Below are 16,492 nucleotides of genomic sequence, written 5' to 3'. Positions count from 1 at the left end.
GTTGGGAAATGGATAGGAGGAGTGATAAAGTCACATTGTCAGCAAATGGGAACTCTTTTTACAATCAGCCTACCACGTTTATCTGCCACCCATGTGAATTTTGAAAAATCCCTTTTTCTTCTCATTAAATGTCTATTATTCATGCTGTGCGTATTATCATAACCATATTTGTGAAATCATGGGTTTCAAGTTATTTTTTATATGCACTGAAAGTCATAACTATTAAAAATGGAGGGAAAAAATGCACATACCACATACCAGTTAAAATTCTCTCAGTGAAATACATTGAATTAAGGTAATGGTCAGAATTTTCTATGGGATCTAGAGAGCAATGGGAAATCTCTAACCTGTAATGGGATATTCAAAGTGATGTCTCTAACAAATCTAGACTCCCTATTTTCTCTAAAGCATCCAAATAAATTCAGAGGAAGACACTAAGAGCTTAAACCCTGTCTTAGGAGAGTTTGCAATCCAGGGTTGCAAACAAAATCATCTTGTCCACCACACTTGCCAACTCTTAATGAGTAAAAACACGATGTATGTGTATCACCCAGAGAATAAGTAAAATGGTATTTCAGAATAGGGAGAGATTAAATAAAATTGAGAGGTAGAAGAAGTCATGGATGGAGTTGGCCCTGAGCCAAACCTTCCTAATATGGGTAGGAGAGAATAGGCAACCTTCAGGTAGGGAGGCTTTTTAAACTGAAAGAAAACTCCAGCCAAGGCTCCAAAGCAATTAATAAACAAGCACAATTCCAGCTCAGCAAAATGAGATTAATGATGTTCAAAACACTTTCCACATTATAGTATGTAGATCAGATTTCATAAAACTTGGCTTTGGTCTTCAATATGGTGGTCATTGTGCATATCCAAATTTAAGAGAGACAGGAAGAATATAAGGGAGTTAAGAAATAGTGATGCACTGTACTTCTGATAATATGTAGGACTACATATTTTGAGCCAACATTGCTACTAACAGAAAATCTAGACATGATATAAAAGTCATCAGCCAGACAGCACCAGAAAGCTCACAAAATACATAGTTCTCTTTTAAACTTGGTTTTGCTTTTCATGATGTCAGTTACCTGAGATCAACCTTGGTCTGGAAGCAGATGATCCTCCTTCTGGCATGCCATCAGAAGGTCAATAGTAGCCTAACCCTATGTCACAATGCCTACGTCATTCACCTCCCTCATCTTATCACATAGGCATTTTATCATCTCGCATCATCACAAGAAGGTAAGTACAGTACAATAGAATACTTTGAGAGAGAAACCACATTCACATAACTTTTATTATGTATATATTGCTATAATTGTTCTATTTTGTTATTAGTTGTTAATCTCTTATGTGCCTAATTTATAAATTCAACCTTATCATCGATATCATAAACAAAAAAATAATATATACAGAGTTCAGAGCTATTTGCATTTTCAGGCATCCCCTGGAGGTCTTGGAACATACCTCCTACATACCCCTTTACTTTAGTAAAGAATTATCAGGTCAATATTCAAAAGAAGATAAAAGTCCACAAAGATGATCCTAGCTTTGGGGACAATTTTTCCTCTGGATACCTTAGCTAGTAAGAGCCTGACCAGCAGTTTTGAGAACCTCCCAGAGATAAAGTCACCAAAGGTGGAGTGAATCCAGGCCCACATTTTAGTTTGGGGCCTAACAGCTACATCCTGAATCAGGTTCACCTAAAACTACCCATCCACAGACTACAGCCTAGGTTCAGAGCAGCTGTCTCTGAAATAGAGTTGTCTCAGGGCTGCTAGCATTTTAGAAATTTTGTTTTAAGTCTATTTTATTTTCTTTTTAGCTAAGTGCTCCTTCTACTGGACACAGATGGAATCTCAGCGAGAAAAGACATGAAACTACCAAGGTAATATAAAATTACTTACAATGTGTGCTGCAGAAGGGAATTTTAGCTATCACACGAAAGAATTCAGAGCAAAATATTGCATCTTTGTTCATTATAAAAACAAAAACAAACAAAAATAAAGCCTTTTTATAGGAGCCAAAACATGAGTCATTCAGATATTTGGCTTTCTTTTGTTATCTTCTTTACTTGACAATCTGTTGAAATGACTTGCCTAATGTGTTGTGTGTGGGAATTGATTGCAAGATGGAGAACAAAAATAATTCTGAGTAGCACATAAATTATCAAGTCATATCAGAGAGCAGCGATCCAGTTTCTAAAGAAACAATACAGCTAGCCTTGTGCCATTAGTGTTGGTGGAATTTGATTTTTTAAAAGATCAGTATGTTTTCAGAAGTTCTTGATACCCAGTCTCCAGATATAACTAAGAGTAGGCTCTTCTAAGCAACAGAAGTGACTTGTAACACATGACAGTTACTATGTAGGTTTATAATCTGCTACCTACTTAAAATATCCTGGTATGTCTTCCTGTTTAATTCATTTATCTGAGTCTCAATATGTCAGAACAAAATGTTCTCATTCTTTCATCTTTGGGGACACAATTCTTATTTGTATAATTTTAATTAGTACTTGTCTACTCTGTTCTTTACACTATTTTCTACGTGGGCTGCTGTGTTAAGTGATTGGGCAAAGCATGAACCACCAGATGCTCACTTGCAGAAAAGAATGGACCTAATGTATTCAAGTATATTGGGTGGGAAAATTTGCCATGGTTGAATATTATAGTAAAATGTACTAAATATGACTCTATATGTAACATATTCACCATAGTTTCAAATATTCAGTAAAGTCAATTGAGCATAGTGACCACAAAGGAAAAGACCACAAGCAACTATAACCAGATTAGATACAAAATGTTCTTTCCCTCCAAACCTTCTGTGACGATTAACTCTAAGTGTCAATTTGGCAGACTATGATGCCTAATCTTTTAGTCAAACAATCTAGATGTTGCTATAAAGGTATTTTTTGAATGTAGTTAATATGTGAGACAGTAGATTTTGAGTAAAGCAGATTATTCTCCAGAAGGTAGGAGAGCCTCATCCAAACAATTGAAGGCCTTAAGAGCAAAGACCAAGATTTCCCAAAGTGGAAAGAATTTTGTCTTCAAACAGCTGTATGGAATTTTTACTTGAATTTGGACTCAAGACTGCAACGTCAACTCTTAAATTTCCAGCTTTTTTCTGCTCTGTGAATGTTATACTTACTTGCCCCCAAATTCATGTGCGTCAATTCCTGAAACTTATTTTTCCCTCTACGTACATATGTATATATACTATTGATTCCATTTCTCTGGAGAACTCACTAATACACCTTCCTAGTTATAGAATGAGGGTGTATGCAATAAATTTCCAATAGCATTGGGACACCTGGGTGGCTCAGCGGTTGAGCATCTGCCTTCCGCTCAGGACATGATCCCAGGGTCCTGGGATCGAGTCCCACATCAGGCTCCCTGCATGGAGCCTGATTTTCCCTCTGCCTGTGTCTCTGCCTCTCTCTGTGTGTCTCTCATGAATAAATAAATTAAATCTTTAAAAAAAATTTTCAATAGCATTTGTAATTCAATGTGTAAATTTATATGATGTATCTAGCATGCATTCTTAGAGTGATAGGATAATATTGTCTTTGTATTTTTTAAAACAAGTACATAGTATCACATACAACAACCTACTTATATATAAAAAAACTTATATACAAATATAATTTGTTTTGAATTCTCCAAGAGGATATGTCATTTTGACTTTCCTAGATTTCTTCTGTCTTATCTCACTGTTGCCTTCATACTAAATTTTAAGACCTTATTTATTTATTCATAAGAGACACAGAGAGAGGCAGAGACATAGGCAGAGGGAGAAGTAGGCTCCCTGCGGGAGCTCAATGCAGGATTGGATCCCAGGGCCCTGGGATCACGACCCGAGCCAAAGACAGATGCTCAAGTGCTGAGCCACCCAGGTGTCCCACTTTCATACTAATTCTTAAAGAGAATAAAGGCTATTCCTTTCCTGAGTACATGAAAGAATTATAACTATATGTCTTTTTAAAAATATTTTATTTATTCCTGAGAGACACACAGAAAGAGAGGCAGAGACCTAGGCAGAGGGAGAAGCAGGCTCCACGCAGGGCGTCCGATGTGGGATTCAATCTCGAGACCCCAGGATCACACCCTGAGCTGAAGGCAGACACTTAACTGCTGAGCCACACAGGTGGCTATGTATCTCATGGTGCTTTGTAGAGTCCAGGCCAATGGTTTTTCTTTTCTTTCATAAAAATAACTACTGCCATTATTTTTTTTTCTATTTTGAAAAGCATTAAATTGCAATTTGCTTAAATCTGTGGAAAGAAAGACTGCCCATTCTCTAAAAACAGTTCCCAGAGAATTACTATCAAGGACAATTTAGCAAAGGCTTGAGCATTAGGGCCATCACAAGGCCACTGTCTGATGGGGAAATAAAACAAAACTAATTTTGTTAGGGCCATCACAAGGGCAATATCTGATGGTGAAAGAAAACTAAGAAAAGTGAGTTAGAAATAAAGTAATCTAGAAGAGAAGTGTTCAGTGAGTGTATGAAGACAGGCTTTAATATTTTCGTACTCAACTCTCTCTGTGTGGCCAGGTGGAAGGAAAGACTTGAGTTTCAGACAACAGGATGAAAGAATTCTAAAAGGTACACACAGCCATTCCTTAATTCTTCCCTGTAGCCTAATAAGACTGAATATATCCACTGGTAGTTGTGATGGAAAATAAACCAAGTGTAGGCAGCTAAGGGGAGGAAACAGCAGAATTGAAAGAGAACAGTTGATAAAATGTTCAAAATCGCGCAACCCATTAAACTTGCAATTTTTCAAATGTGTTTCTTTATATAGTCACTTGGAGATGGTGATTAACTCTATTAGTTTCTTCACATACACATGAGAAAGTTTTAAAAAGTGATATAAATACCAACATTCATAGTGTGGTGAGAGACAGTTTTATCTAAGCGACTGGTATTGGTGATCTCAAAATGGCTCGGCCTTGGATGAGCACCCTAAAATCTGTTCTTATACATATCTTCCAGACTTTTTCCAATACGAATCAGTAACTCTTTGATTCTTCTTCATGAATATGACATCAATCCAACTTGTAAGGTTTTATTTGTAGTTCATGTCCTTTGCTATATTGACACCTAGCTCTAGGAACAGGTCTGGATAAAGTAGCCATGGGGAGTGATATGTGGGTAACGGGCTTCCTCTTGAAGGAATTCACTCAAGTAAGATTGTAACAGAATAATCTTTGAGCAACTGAGAAAGAACTACCAGGCAAGAAAGGGGAATCTACTTCAGAGGACAAGAGATGTTTAATGGAAAATGGGCAAAAACCACCTAAATATCCTATTTTAAGATCTCCAATTCAGATATTTGGAAGTTCTAATTCCCTTTTTCTAAACTGTCTAATTCTATGAGAAGGAACCATGCAGTCTTTGAATTCCTGCTATCACACTTGGGTAGCAACAGTGTTGTCTCCTAGAGCTTGTTCCCAAATGAACACAGGATGATTGAATTGGAAGCTTCACACTCTTGCCAGTGGATCAGTAAACTCCCCTACTAGGTTATTAAAGGATTTGTAACTATATGCCCCCCCCCCCCAGAATAGATAATCCCATTTTCTCCATATTTGCCCAGGGATACTTTGCTTGTATTGGTCTATGTTCTATATCGATTAGGATGTTGTCTTACAATAACTAGCAGAAATATACTGTGGTTAGCTTAAGGCAATAGGTAGGTGGGTAGGTAGGTCAGTAGGTAGATTTGAGACTATATATAAATATATATACACACATTTAAGGAGATATATATTCAAGCATGTACATATGCACATATGCATACACACACACACACACACACACACACACACACGTAATTACCTAGGTGCTATCAGGAGCTAACTGTATTGATAGAAGGCTCATCTGAAGGGGCATCTTTTAACATCTCATCTAACCCAGATGTGGCACTGCTGCTCAAAATGAATTGTTTCTATCCTTGTATATATCACAGAGTAAATATTCCAAGTCATGTGTGGAAATATCCAATTGAAGAGATTAAATCATTATCACTACCTGAGTACCAAGGTGTATCCTGTTCTCTTTGCCCTATGTAGCAGGAAATAAGATACTGCCTCCCAACGAGATTGCACACCATAGGAAATTACCGCCAAATAAGATACTAGATAGCCTCAAAATGCAACTGAGTACTAAAACTTGAGGTATCTTTATGCCAGCATAATCTCCACATTGACTAAAATACCCTCTAGCATAGCTAACTTTCACATGCCTTTGAGAGGACTCTGAATTACTTCCATCCTGGACATGTCTTGGCCTTTTTCTTCCCCCAGCAAAAATCAAGAGCAAGTTTAGATTTTTTTCATTGTAACTGTGCATCATCACGACCATATCAATTTGTGTTGATTTGCAAGGCAGCAGTCAAATGGCTGTCACAACAGCAAAAGCTAAGCCTCCTTTGATCACAGAATCATCAATAATATTCATTCACTGTCCTCTGGCATGCAGCAATTACTTTTCTACTATAGAAAGGCCAACTTAACTGAACTCCTATTTCCTGTTTCCCAGGCATTTTGAGTAGGAGGAAAGCAGACCTTCTCCATCATCTAACGCAATGGTTTGCATCATCTTAATTTGGCTGGAGCCTTACACCCCCTAAATCCTGATTGTCTACATTCCAAACTGTGGGGTATGGAGAACAGCCCAGTTGTTTTAATTCCAGAAACTACCCAATGAAATTTCGTTAAGCCTCTTTTATTTATACACCCTCATGAAAGGTGGGAAAATTTCAAACTCTATGCTGTAGTTCATGTTATATTTATTGAATGTGTAAGTGATCAAAGCACATTTGCTTACCTGGTTTTGACATTTCCAGACACTTAGTGATAGTTTTCTGAACACATGTAGGTAGAATACTAAGTGAATCTTATTCATCACTTGTTCCCAATAAAGTTAAAGAAACAAATGTTTGAGATATTGAGATATCAAGGGATAGAAGAGCATATAGTAAGTACCAAATGAATATACAGGTAGCAAAAGGAGTTAGAATTTTCTTGTTGGTAGCAATAGTGGTAATAATAATAATAGCTTCCTCCTCCAAGTTCTGCTTCAGAGAGAAAAGGGTTATTGTTTTATGTTTCTTTTTCTTATTTTAATTTGTAATACTGCTAAATGTTTCTGCCTTCATTAACATAGGGGAATGATACCTACAGATGTTTTCTGCCACTACCAGAAATATGTTTAAGCCCAGACAGCCCCAAAGCTGAATTTGTTGCATGTGATCCCTCAGAAGTTAATTATGTACAACTTGGCATTACACTCCAGTTTAAGACATTTGGGGAAAGTCCTCAAATTGCTATATTCAGGTAAAAAGTTCTGGAAATGTGATACGGGGCATTAGGATTTTTTTTTTTTTGCACAAAGCCTGAGAGGAACTACACTTGTTTTCAGAATATGCCTCCATCTAGAAGTTAAAAATCTAAATAAAATGGATGATTTTGTGGGACTGTGTTCATAGCCTAAGCAGAACTGTGGAATTATACAAATAAAGAAACATCTTTTTAATAAACTGGTGTTGCAGGATTTTCCAGTATGATCTCCAGGGTACTCTCCCTATCTCCCTCTGGGGTAGTATTATGAGTCTAAAAGAATGAACAATGAAGTCTTGTTGGATGCATTCATGCTCATTTTCCAGCACCTAATATGTCGTTTACACATAGTGATACACACTAACACTTGAGGATTCCTAAGTGTCCAGCAGATGATGGGCACATGGGTGTGGAAAGGAAGGAAATTCTTCAGAATATTTTTGCAAATGCTAAATGCTTTTAAGGGGGCTGAAATTTCATTCTTAAATCACAACTTACAAAAAGTTTCTGGAATCCAATAATATAGTTTCAGCACTACATTTTTTCTTTGATATCCATAATATAGTAAAGTCTTGCCCTTAAGCTAAAAACACCAGGTAAGCAACAAAGTGGAGAAAAATAAATTCCCCAGAATTTTTGGTGCTCTTAATTAATGGAGGAAGCAGTAAGAGGAGGAGCCTACATTATAATTCCATTGTTCTTGATTGTCCTGGAGGGTTGTCAAGGAGTAGTGTGATCATTTGGAGAATATAAAGGGAGGAATCAGTAAAAACAATAAAGGAGATATGGTTTATGATGTGATCTCACCCTTCTCCAATAGTAATTTGAATGGGCTTGCAAATGTCAAATGATGTCTAATCATACAGATCTTTCTAGTTATCCTAAGACATTGCTTAATAAAATTTATTGAGGAAAAAAAAAACCTTATTGTCAGAGACTTGTGGTTTCTGGTTCGACATATAAGCTTAGAAGTTGCCACTCTATCAAAAAGAAAACAAGAAAAGCTGAGCAAACTGAAAAATCAACAGCCCTTCTTAGATTCCTAAGGGAAGTCAGAGCAAACTCCCTGTCTTTAAAACTGGAGAGACAAAGTGAGAGAAAAACCTCCATGGGAAGCAGTCCTGTGTTGTACCTGAACTGCAAGTGGTGAACTGCTGGAAGTTTAGTGTGGACGATTCTGAGAGATAAAAACTCCAGAGAGACCCAGTCATCAGCGGGCCCTACAATTTTATGAGTTTTACCTCCTGGAGCTCTACCAAAGTCTCACAATAAATAGAGGACAAAAATCTCCTGTGCTTTCTAGGAAGGGGGGGGGGGGTGTCATGAAACAATCACATCATGCCTTTCTTCCTAATAAGTTCTGCCCTCAGGAGAAACTATTTAACCAGAGCCTACCTGCCTTGGTTTTATCAGAGCCTAACTCACCTGCGGGAAGGGAAATAACCCACTCCAGTCCTCTCTAGCCATTCTGTCTCACATAAGGGGTGAAGTTCATAGTCCAATGCCTAGGCTCACTAAAAGACTGAGATCTAATAATCACTATAGAACATTTCCATCTCTCCCCCATTCACTTTCCCACCACATTACTAAAGGCTAGTTCACAGAAGTTTCTTTCACCCTATATATCATCTCCTGCTAATGAGAAAAATATTAAGGCATGCCAAAGACAACAACACCTTGAAGAGACAGAGCAAGCATCAGGACTAGACTCAGATATAGCAGGGGTGTTGGAATGATTAGAGCAGGAATTTAAAACAGCTATGGTTAATTTGCTAAGGGTTCTAACAGGTAAAGTAGACAGTATTCAAGGATAGGCAATGTAAGCAGATAAAAGGAAAATACTAGAAAGGACCTGAGAAAGAAGTGCTAGAGGTCAAAAACAGTGTAACAGAAACAAAAGACACCTTTGATTGGCTTATTCACAGATTGAACATTGCTGAGGAAAGAATCTCTGAGCATGAGGGCATCTCCCTAGAAACTTCCAAAATTAAAAAGCAGAGAAAAGAAGACTGAAGGAAACAAGAAAAGAATAGGAACTGTAAAAAAAAAAAAAAAAAAAAAAGTGTAATATATGTGTAATTGGAATACCAAACAGAAAAGAAAGAAGAAAAAGAGTAAGCATTTGAAGAAAAATACAGAGAATTTCCCCAAATTATTTCACCAAACTATAGCTCCAGGAAACTCAGAGAAGACCAAGTAATTAAATGCAAAAACAAACAAACAAACAAACTCAAAAAACAAAAACAAATAAAGCTCTAACTAGGCATATCTTATTCAAACAAATAAAACTATATCTAAGCATATCATATTCATGTCATATTCAAACTATATCTAGGCATATCATATTCATACAGAAAAATCAAAGATAAAATATGCTGATGGAAGCCAGAGTTTAAAAACACCAAACCAATAGAGGAACTAAATTAAGAATTACATCTGACTTCTTAGAAATCATGCAATCAAGAAGAGTGGGCTGCAATATTCTTTTTTGTTTTTTTGAATATTTATTTATTTTAGAGACAGCTCACACATGAAAGTGGGGGGAGGGACAGAGGGAAGGGATCTCAAGCAGACTCCCCACTGAGCATGGAGACTGACTTGGGCTCCATCTTACAACCCACGAGATCATGACTGAGCAGTAACCAAGAGTCAGAAGATCAACCAACTGTGCCCCCAGGTGCCCCATAGATTGCCATGCTCTTAAGTGTTGAAAATTCAAAGCACACCAACCTAGGAATCTGTAATCTTTGAAATTATGCTTCAAAAATGGAGGAGAAATAAAGACTTTCTCAGATAAACAAAAACTGAGGAAATTTGTTGCCAGTTTACCTGCCATGCAAGAAATATTAAAAGCTGTTCTTTAGAGAGAAGGAAAATGATTTAGATCAGAAACTCAGATCTGTATTAAAAAAGGAAGAGCATCAGAGAATAAAAACTTACATTGTTCTTATTCTTAATTTTTGTGGTAGGTCCTAATTTGTTCAAAATAAAAACAACAATGAATTCCATTATATATATGTTTATATATATGTGGAATGAATGACAGCAATGATATAAAGGATAAGAGAGAAGAATTAGGTTATTTTGTTATTTTGGGGTACTTATACAACCCATGAAGCAGAACAGTGTTATTTGTAAGTGGACTTGGATTACTTATATGTATATTGCAAACCACAGAGCAACAACTAAAAATAAAAAAAGAAATGTAACCATTATGTTAAGAAAGGAAAGAAAATGGATGTATATAAAGTGCTCAACTGAAACCACAAAAGGCAGAAAAAGATTGGAAGACAAAAATAGGAATAAATACTAAGACGGCAATAGAAAATAGTAATAAATATGGTGGATATTAATCCAGCTGTATCTAGAATCCCTTTGAATATCAATGGTCTAAGTGCATTAATTACAAGACAGAGATTGTAGAGGAGATCAAAAAACAAGACCCAACTATACATTGTCTCCAAAAAATCCATATCAGTGCAAAGCCACATAGAGAATAAAAGAAAATGGAGAGAGATATAGCATGCTAACACTAACCAAAAGAAAGGAAATAGCTATATTAATTTTAGGCAGCAGACATTGGAACAAAGAAATTTATTAAGGATAAAAAAGGACATGGCATAATGATTAATGTGTCATTTTCCCAGGAAGACACAGCAATCCTTAACATGCATGCATCTAACAACAGAGCATCAAAATATGTGGGGCAAACTTATAAAACTGCATGAAGAAATAAATGATCCACTATTATAGTTGGATGCTTTAATATCCCTCCATCAGAAATGCAGAACCAGCATACAGAAAATCAGTAAGGACATAGTTGAACTCAACACCACCATCAATCAACTGGATATAATTGACATCTGTACACTACTTCATCCAACATCAACAGAATGCTCATTCTTCTCAGGCTCACATGGAATATTCACCAAAATAGACTACATGCAGGGTTATAAAACATACCTTAATAAATTCAAAATAACATAAATAATATAGTATCTGCTCTCAGACCACAATGGAATTAAACCAGAATCAATAACAGAAAGATAGCTGGAAATTTCCAAAATATTTGGAGATTAAAAGAACATACTTCTAAATAACACATGGATCAAAGAAGAAATCTCAGAAGAAATTTTAAAATATTTTGAACTAAATAAAAATTAAAATGCAGCTTATCACAATTTGTGGGATGAGTGAAAGTGATAATTAGAAATTTATAGCATTGAATGCACATATTAGAAAAGAAGACCCAAAACCATTAATCTAAGCATTTGTTTTATAAAATAAGAAAAGAGAAAATGAATTAAATCCAAAGTAAAAAGCAGAAAAGAAATAATAAGAATCAAAGCATAAATCAACGAAATGAAACTAAGAAACCAAAAAAGAAAATAAACTAAACCAAAAACTGGTCATTTGAAACTATCAATAAAATTAATAAGCCTCTCTCTGAAAAAGAGAGCACAAATTACTAGTAGCAGAAGTGAGAGGGGTACATCACTACAGATCCTTTGAATATTAAAGTGATAATAAAGGAATACCATGAACAACTCTACAGATTTGACAACCTAGATAGAATGGACCAATTCCTTAAAAGACACAATCTGCTAAAATTCACAAAAGAAAAAAAATATTTTGAATAAAGCTATATCTATTAAAGGAATTGAAACAATACCTAACAAGAGAAAGCTCCAGGCTTTGCTGTGCTCACTTCTGAATTCGAACAATCATTTGAGGAAAAATTTATACCAATTCTCTACAATATCCTTCAGAAGACAGAAGTAGAGAAAATTCTCCCTAACTCATTCTATTAGGCAAAAATTATCCAAAACCAGACAGTGACAATTACAAGAAAAGAAAAGAAACCAAAAACCAGTATCTCTCATGAATACAGACGCAAAAATCTGTATTCAGATTTTTTATCATAACAAGATATTAGCAAGCCAAACCCAACTCTCTGCTCAATTTTTTTGTAAATCTAAAATTGCTCCAAAAAAAGAATGCTAGTAATGCAAATTTTTTAAATAATTGATTAAAGTTAAAAAAAAGTAAAAGATAATTGCTGCTCTGTCAGAGTTGTGGAAACTAGCTCATTGACATGATCTTACTGCCATGTTCTCATAAGACCAACCTGTCACAAGTGCTCTTCTTGGACCTTAAAAAAAGTTTTTAATGAGAAGAATTCCCTAATGTGCCATTAGGTTGGTATTGGGCTAGTGGTAGTCAAGAGACTATCCAATGGCTTCTGTGCAAGTTTCTCCTGCTTAGTTGCACTAGGAGGTGCAGGGTGAGAAGACACTGTCCATGATGCTGGAGCAATGGGTATAGATGAAGAAGTGGGGAACAAAGCTGAGGCAGTGGTTGGGGCTTGAGCTATAGTTACTGCTATGGATGAATCAACTGGAACAGTCATTGCAGGATTTGATGCTTGGGTTGTAACTGGGGCTGCTGTTGTCACTGCTTTGGGATTTGTCACTATAATCCCTGCAAACTTTTCTTTATTATGATTACATTCTTTGAGGGCAGCATAATCATTAAGGATATTATCATCATTAAGGATTTTGTCTGCAGAAATTAGTATTTGTCCCACTATCCAAAATGCATCATTCAACTTCAGTGTTATTACTACAAAGCTATAACCCACTCCAAAAGGCCTTGTTATCTACACTAAGCTGAATTCTACTATTGTAGTATATCTGGACAACGGAATATTATTTAGCACTAAAAATAAATGAGCTATCAAGATGAAAGACATGACAGAGAAAACTATTGACCATCTCTCCAACGATGCACTTGCATACTTTATATACTCATGGAAATCTACCAAGGGACAGTTAAGAATCCTGATCCAAGAGGTGCCTGGGTGGCTCAGTTGGTTAAGTGTCCAACTATTGATTTTGTCTCAGGTCAGGATCTCAGGGTCATGGGATTAAGCCTCATGTTGGGCTCCATGGGGGGCCTGCTTGAGATTCCCTCTCTCTTGCCCTCTCTCCATTTGCACATGTTCTCTCTCTCCAATAAATAAATAAATCTTTTTAAAAGGGGGGAGGAGTGCTGGGTGGCTCAGTTGGTTAAGTGTCTGCCTTCAACTTAAGTCATAATCTCAGGGTCCTAGGATAGAGCTCTGAGTTGGGCTCTCTGCTCAGTGAGGAGTCTGCTTCTCCCTCTGCCTCTACTGCCTGCTTATGCACACTCTCGCTCTCATTCTCTCTCTCAGATAAGTAAATAAAAATATATTTTTAAAAATCCTGATCTAGAGTTTTAAAGAGTGTGTCTCAACCCTTTTTCACATCATGACATCGATAGAAATGATATCTTTAGGGCACACTAGAATACATTAAAGGAGATTTGGAGGCAACCACATGGGGCTTAGTGAAAAAGTTTGTATTTTTAAAAAATATGATATCATTGTGATAAGAAAAATAAAACAATTGTATTAAAGGCTATATGAAATATTTAGTTTGTATATGCTTCCAAATAAGATCTTTTCAAAAATTAAAAAAAAGGGAGAGAAACACAGAGAAAACTTAAATGCATATACTAAGAAGCCAATGTAAAAAGGCTACATAGAATATGCTTCCAACTCTATGACATTCTGCAAAAGACAAAACTATAGGGACAGTAAAAAGATGAGTGCTTGTCTGAAGGGATGAGAAGCCTGGGCACAGCAGATGCGGGGACAGTGAAACTACTCTCTATGATACAGTAATGAAGAACATATGCCATTATACATTTGTCCAACCATAGCATGTACAGCACCATGAGTGAACCCTAAGGTAAACTAAAGACTTCGGTTGACAATGATGTGTCTATGAGCTTCACCAATGGTAGCAAACATACCACTGTGTGGGGGATGTTGATAAAGAGGGAGGCTCTGCATGCATGGGAGCAGGACACATATGGGAAATCTCTGTACCTTCAGCTCAGTTTTACTGTGAACCTAAAACTGCCCTAAAAAATAAAGTCTCATAAAAAAATTAAAAATCTGTCTACTATGAACCATAGACCTGGGCCCTGAGGACCACGGAGAAAGATTTCTATAAGTGAACTCTGCACTGATATACCAGCTGTGTGATAAAACCCAATGACTTGGACTACTTTTCCTACTTCCTTATATCTCCCCTTCTTCTTTTTTTTTAATTTTTTAATTTTTTTTGTATTTATTTATGATAGTCACAGAGAGAGAGAGAGAGAGGCAGAGACACAGGCAGAGGGAGAAGCAGGCTCCATGCACCGAGAGCCCGATGTGGGACTCGATCCCGGGTCTCCAGGATCGCGCCCTGGGCCAAAGGCAGGCGCCAAACCGCTGCGCCACCCAGGGATCCCTCTCCCCTTCTTCTTACATGAATATTTCTAAATTTTCATTTAATAAGTGAAATGTGAAGTGAACAAAAAGCAGGATATATATATATGTACATATATACACATATATACATATATACACATATATACATATATATTTTTTTAAAAGATATGAGTTAAAGTTTGAGTAGCATAAAATGTATGGAGAAGTAGAGAGGGACCCTCCCCACTTCTAAGTGAGTTCTTCATCGAAGGACCAAGGACTGAGCAGAACATACAGTGTTGCCTCTGAGGGTTAAGCTTCTTACAAGGATTTCGCTATATGAATATTTATAGTTCTGGGCTAGAAACAGAAGTTCGTGGAGGTTTGTACTGGTGAAATTGTCTCAAAAGTTTAGTTCTTGAACTTGTCTCACACTTGAGATAGCATCTCAGGCATGCTAATGAAACACAGTGGTGACTGGATTCTCAAAATAGTCGTATCTGCATTCTTGAGAAACTTGTGGGCTCCTCAAAGATCTACTGGGGCACTGCAAGTATTAGGAGGTTTGGCAGGTAAGAGGAATAAAGACGGGAACAGAGAACTACTAAAATCACATTTGCTGTTATTGTACCTTCTGACAAAAGAGAACCCAAAGATGAAACAGGCTTAGTCTCTACCTCAATTGTATCTCATGATTTTTGCCTGAAGGTTTTGAAAAGGTCTCTAGTCTTTTCCATTTCTGGTCTGTCTTCTATATTGTCTGAAATCTTTCTAATTTATGAATAGGATTAGTGCCTGGAAATAATAAGCATTCAAGTATTTGTTGAGTGTCAAAGATTCCTCCAATGATGAAAACCCTTCTATAGCTCTCTGTGGTATAGAATCCAAATTCCTAAGCAAGTGTCTTAAGACTTTAGGACTTCATGCATCCTTCTTTTCTAGGTTCTTATCACTTGTACCTCTTCATGATTTCTTAACATTGGAATGTTCTTTTATGTTTCAAATGGTTCCCATGTGCTATTTCCTCTTGCTGTTACGTTCTCCTTCATATTCTGGTCTTAAATGTTTTTGCTCCTCCTCAGGCCTATTTCTCAATGAAATTTTGTGTGGTCTCAAGACACACTAAGTTGGACCATCAAAAATTCCCATGTTTCAAACTTACAGTCAGAAGATAAATAAGTCCTAGAGATCTAATGCACAGTATAGTGATTATAGTCAATGATATAATACTATTTACTTCAAAGTTGCTAGGAGACTAGATCTTAAATGTTCTCACCACAAAAAAAGAAATGATAATTGTGTGATGTAATCAAAGTATGACTTAATGCTACAGAGGTGATACTGCAACATACAAATATATCAATCAACATATTACACACCTTAAACTTACATAATGTTATATGCCAATTATATCTCAATAAAAAATAATAAAACAAATTTTTAAAAAGTTCCCATGAAACTAGTAAAACTTATCCTGCTTTTTAAGTGTATGATAAATGCCCATTAAGTTATTTGTCTCTCCCTTTAGATAGCATCTTTTGAAGGCCAAGATCTCAGCTTAATTGTTGATTTCAAGGCATAGAACAAAGTAGAACCAAAAAAAAAAAAAAAAGAAGAAACACTAATATTAGACAAGCCTAGATTAGTCTTCCAGTTTCCCCTGCTTAGTTCTGTGATCTTAGAAAAAAATAATTAATTTCTCAGAAGTTCAGTTTTCTTCTTTACAAATACAAAAGGAAACTATCTTGACTGGGTCAGCATCTGACAGATAAAACATCTATTTCTCGATAAAATGTAGTGAGAGAGAAGCAGAGAGTTTTATTAGCAGATTTCCCACGGAGATTTTAGTATTTAATTTTAATATTTA

The 16,492-nt window shown here is 36.3% G+C and overlaps 1 long non-coding RNA gene across 1 annotated transcript in view; it reads right to left on the bottom strand.

Moving 5' to 3' along the window:
• Window positions 1–16,492, bottom strand: part of LOC121479470 — a 110,731-nt gene that overhangs the window by 45,864 nt on the left and 48,375 nt on the right. The gene's annotated exons all lie outside the window — the stretch shown is intronic.

The sequence above is a fragment of the Vulpes lagopus genome, chromosome 20, assembly GCF_018345385.1.
Source record: "Vulpes lagopus strain Blue_001 chromosome 20, ASM1834538v1, whole genome shotgun sequence".
Taxonomy (NCBI): domain Eukaryota; kingdom Metazoa; phylum Chordata; class Mammalia; order Carnivora; family Canidae; genus Vulpes; species Vulpes lagopus.
This window is presented reverse-complemented; position numbering and strand designations above follow the sequence as displayed.